Here is a 5,614-nt window from a genome sequence, read left to right as displayed (position 1 = left end):
ACCTTCAAAATGTAAAAGGAACATTGCGTTTCTTTTGTTTAATGAATGCCATTACTGAGTGAATAGGAGAGAATGAAAAGACTCTTTGAATATTGCAGAACCCTCCTATGCTAATGATTAAAGCTACGAAGTATCCATTCTCAATCACCTTTTTGCAATAATATTTTTTTTCCTGCGAAGTTTGTTGGAATATGTCATTGTGTCTGAATTTGCATTTGACCTTAGGTTGTGGAGCTGAATCTGCAAGCTCTTGGTGTGTCTGTAAATAAAGTCTTTCCTCCTAAGTATGTGAGAGCATATGTTTTTTATGTTTGGAAAGTTTAATAAATTTGATAATTTTCTTAAAATTAGTTCAAACCCTAGTCTTCTTAAATTATTGATTCTAAAAAATGCTTAAATACAATAATTCCCAGAGGGAAAAAAAAACTGCTACTTTAAAAAATTTAAGCAGGTTTTGGAGTGCCTGGGTGGCTCAGTGGGTTAAAGCCTCTGACTTCAGCTCAGGTCATGATCCCAGGGTCCTGGGATCAATCCCCTATGGACTCTGAAAAACAATCTGAGGGTTTTGAAGGGGCGGGGGTGGGAGGTTGGGGGAACCAGGTGGTTGGGTATTATAGAGAGCACAGATTGCATGGAGCACTGGGTGTGGTGCAAAAACAATGAATACTGTTACGCTGAAAAGAAATAAAAAATTAAAAAAAAAAAGACCCTGGGATTGAGCCCCCAATCAGGCTCTCTTCTCAGCAGGGATCCTGCTTCCCTCTCTCTCTGCCTGCCTCTCTGCCTACTTGTGATCTCTGTCTGTCAAATAAATAAATAAAATCTTAAAAAAAAATAAAAATAAAAAATAAAAAATTTAAGTAGGTTTTAAAAATCTGCTACTTTAAAAATGTGCTGGCCTTTCAGGAAGACAGACAAATAGAAAACCACCTTTCTCAAAGAAACTAGATCTTAGGATCATTTTTAGTAATAATCCATATTTACATGAATTCTTAAGCAAATAAGACTAGTTTGATAATTTTAGCTTATATACAGATACATTTCTTCATTCTGATTATAATATTGAATTTAATAAAAGTACATATTTTGTTTTCTGGAAGAGTTGGTTTTGTTTTCTCATGAAAAATTTAATTTATCTAAATTTCCTAAATACCTATACTGGTTTTATTAAATATGTAAGTTAATATCACAACCACATAATCCTATATGGAGTAAAGCTCTCTCTCAAAAGTGAAGGCAACATAAAAACATTTTCAGATAAAGAAAACTGGGGAAATTTATTTTTAGCAGGCCATTCTTATAAGAAATACTGGAAGAATTTCTTCAGGATCAAAGCAAGTGACACCAAATAATTCAAATGCAAACAAAAAATAGAGACTAATATGCTAAGCAAAATAAATCAGTCAAAGAAAGACAAACCATTTCACTCATATGTGGAATTTTAAGAAACAAAATAAATGAGCACAGGGAAAAATATAAGACAGAGAGGCAAACCAAGAAATAGACTCTAGACTATAGCTACCATAGGGAAGGTGTGTGAGGGAATGGGTTAAATAGGTGATGGGCAATAAGGAGTGCATTTGTGATAAGGATAAGGTATTGTATGGAAACACTGAATCACTGTATCGTATACCTGAAACTAATATTACACTGTATATTAACTAACTGAAATTTAAATGAAAACTTAAAGAATAATGGTAAAGATAATTATGTAATTATAAAAGACAATATAAATTCATATTTTTCTCCTTTCTCTTAGACTGAAAAGCAATTGTATTAAATAATATGTATATATGACTGGACTTATAACATATAAAAATGTAATATACTTGTGATATGTTACCAATAATAATTCAAAAGAGTTGGGTGGAAACAAAGCTGTACTGGGCTAAAGAAATGACTACAGATGGTGAAGTATTAATGATAATAAATAATAATTATAATAATTAATATTATGTAATATTAATAGATGTAGTATGTATAATAATAATATGACAAAAAGGGGAGGAGAAAGGGAATAGAGCTATATAGGAGTAATGTTTCTATATATCACTGGAATTTAACTAATACAAATATGCATCTGATAAGATATAATGTATATGGTAAGCTCTACAGCAACAACTATATAGAGAGATTAAAAAAAATAGAGAATCGTTAATACTTCACTAACAAATAGTCACTTAATGCAAAAGAAAGGAGTAATGAAGGAATACAAGAACCAAAAAAAGCCCATGAGACATAAAAAATAAAAAATAGAAATATTTTAGTCTTTATAATTAGTTACATGCAATATAACCACATTAAACCCACCTATTAAGAGACAGACATTGACAGAATGGATAATTATGATCCAACTATATGCTGTATACAACAAGCTCACTCTAGATTCAAAGACACAATTAGGATGAAAATGAAAGGATAGAAAATGTATCACATGCAAACAGTAACTGAAAGAGAGCCAAATTGGCTATATTAATATAAAGACACATTCCACATAAACAGAAAAACTGTTCAAGATAAAAAAGGACATTATCTATTTCAAAACATATATGTACAAAGCAATCAATTCATTTAGAAGATATAACAGTTGCAAATATATACAATTAGATTCCAGAGTATGAAGGTATAGGAAGTGAACACTGACAGAACTGAAGGGAGAAATAAGCATACAATAGTATTGGAGATTTTAATATCCAGTTTTCAATAATAGGACAACCCCCTCAAAAAAAAGAAACAACCAGGCAGTGGCAAGGTCATAAATCACAGACAGTCGCCAGTCATGCAGGGACTACGTGAACGCAGTACCACCCAGGACGGTGCATGTTGGCAGCTGCCTTGGCTGCCATTGTCCCAACAGAGGCGGGACCTCTGTTCACCTATGGTGTGAGGCTTGGGAAGGAGCACGGAGATCAATTCGTGGTGCCACCTCGAAGTCGGCTACCTTCACTTCCAGGTGCCCAGCAAGGTTCGAGTTCTCAGGCTACTACGGAAAGAGAATAGAGAAACTAGGAGCATTTTCTTTAAATCGTCCTTTGACTTCACAGAGTTACTGTGGCCTTTGGAACTAGCATGACAGATACAAAGCACCTAGCAAAATAACGGCAGCTGCTTACTTTGACCCAAACTTGAATCACACACTGAATTTGAGTACCAGTATTCACCTGGGTACTGGAGCAGAACGTTCCCCTGAGGCAATGGAGCAATTGTTGAAGTCTTTTATTATTTTGAAAACAGCAGTGAACCATCCACTTGGGCCAGTATTATCAGGCATGGAGAGACATCCGGGCATCTTTCAGAAGACAGTGGACAGTCACAAAGTAAAGCACATGGCCTGCTATGGATTTTGCCTCAGTCACCTGTGATCAGAAGAGGTTCACTGGCTCCATTTGGATATGGTTGTCTCTAATGTGAGGGAGAAGTATGAACTTGCACATCCACCAGAGAAGTGGAAGTAAGATTACGTACCTACTTTGGTATAACTCGCCCTTGATTTATTTTGCATATCCTCACACATAAGAGGATAAATGTCTTTGCTTAATTTTCATACTGATTATGACTCCTGTATAAATAAAATTGTCTGGTAATGATTAACCAGTGATATCTTCTGAATAAATAAAGAAAAACAACTAGGCAGAAATCAACATAGAAAAAGAAGACTTGAACAATACTAATTAGTGTTGAGCCAATTAGCCTTAATAGACATTTACAGAACACGCCATTCAACAACAGAATGTACATTCTTCTCGAGTGAATGTTGGGAACATTCCCCAGGATAGACTTTAGGTTAGACCATGAAACAAACCTCAAAAAATTCCAAAATATAGAAATAATTGAGTGTAGTTCTTTGGTCATGAAAGGAAGAAATTAGAAACCAATAACAGAAAAATAAATTTGGGAAGCTCATAAATATGTGGAAATCAAACAACACATTTGAGTACCTAATGAATCAAAGAAAAAATAAAAAGGGAAATCAGAATACTTTGAGATAAATGAAAATGATGACACAACATACAAAAAGTTATGAGATGCAGATAAAGCAGTGCTTAGATGGAAATTTATTGTTGTAAATGCTAATATTAATAAAGAAGAAAGATTTAAAACCAGTGATTTAAAATTTCCCCTTAGGATACTAGAGAAAAGAGCAAACTGAACATAATGCAGCCAAAAAAGAAGGAAATAATAAAGACTGGAGTGAAAATTAATGAAATCAAATACAAAGAAAATAATAAAGAAGATGAATGAAACCAAAAGCTGGTTCTTTGAAAAGATTAACAAAATTGGCAAACTTTTATTTTTTTAATCTACTAGAAATTTATTTTTAATTTAATTTTATTTTTTTTCAGTGTTCCAAGATTCATTGGCAAACTTTTAGATAGATTGATCAAGAAGGAAGAGATAAAATTCAAACTACTAGAATTAGATACAAAAGTTGGAACATTACTATGATTTTAATAAAAATAAAAAGGATTATAAAAGAATACTGTGAACAGTTATATGCTAATAAATTAGATAATTTACATGGAATGAACAAATTACTAGAGAGACATGAACTGTAGAAATTATTCCAGAAGAGAGACAACCTAAATAGACATATGTAATAAGTGAAGAAATTGAATTAGTGAAAAAGAAATACTACCCACAAACAAAACCCCAGGTCCAAATAACTTCAGAACTGAATCATACCAAATATTTAAAGGTTAGTCAGTACTTCACAAACTCTTACAAAAAACATGAAAAAAGAACAGTTCCCAAATCATTTAAAAAGGGGAGTATTGGCCTGATATCAAAACCAGACAATGATATCACAAGAAAACTAAAGATCAATAATTCTTATGAATATGAATATAAAATTTATGAACAAAATACAAACAGAATCTAGCAAACTAAAAAAGAGTTATACACCCTTACCAAGTGAGATTTATCTCAAGAATGCAAGGCTGGCTTAACACCCCAAGATTAATTAATGTAATACATTATAAAAATAGAATAATAAATAAAAACCACATGACTATTTCCCTAGACACAGGACAAAAATATTTGACAAAATCCAAGATTACTCATGATATAAAAAAAATATTCAACAAATTAGGAATGGAAGGGAAAAACTTTCTCAGTTTTTTTCCTGAAAAGCCCAGAACTAAAACACACTAATGGTGAAATATTAGATGTGTTCCTTACAAGATTACAAAAATTACAAAGATTTTTTTTTCTTAGTACTGCTGAGCAACATTGCATCAGAGGTTTCCAGGGTGACTAGGCAAGAAAAAGAAAGGTATCCTTGGAATTGAATTGGAAAGGAAGAAGTAAAACTATATCCACAAATAATATGAACTTCTGTGTAGAAAATCCTAAGGAATCCACTATTAGAATTAATAATGACTCCAGCAAAATTGGAAGACATAGAATAAAATGTGAAAATCAATTGTCCTTTTACACACTTGCAATGAACAATCTAAAATAAAAGTAAAAATATAAACCCATTTACAATGGCACCTCCAAACTGAAAGTGAGAGGGTGGAAAAACATCTATCATGCTAATGGACATCAAAAGAAATCTGGAGGGGTGCCTGGGTGGCTCAGTGGGTTAAGGCCTCTGCCTTCGGCTCAGGTCATG

The sequence above is a fragment of the Mustela erminea genome, chromosome X (assembly GCF_009829155.1).
Source record: "Mustela erminea isolate mMusErm1 chromosome X, mMusErm1.Pri, whole genome shotgun sequence".
Taxonomy (NCBI): Eukaryota; Metazoa; Chordata; class Mammalia; order Carnivora; family Mustelidae; genus Mustela; species Mustela erminea.
This window is presented reverse-complemented; position numbering follows the sequence as displayed.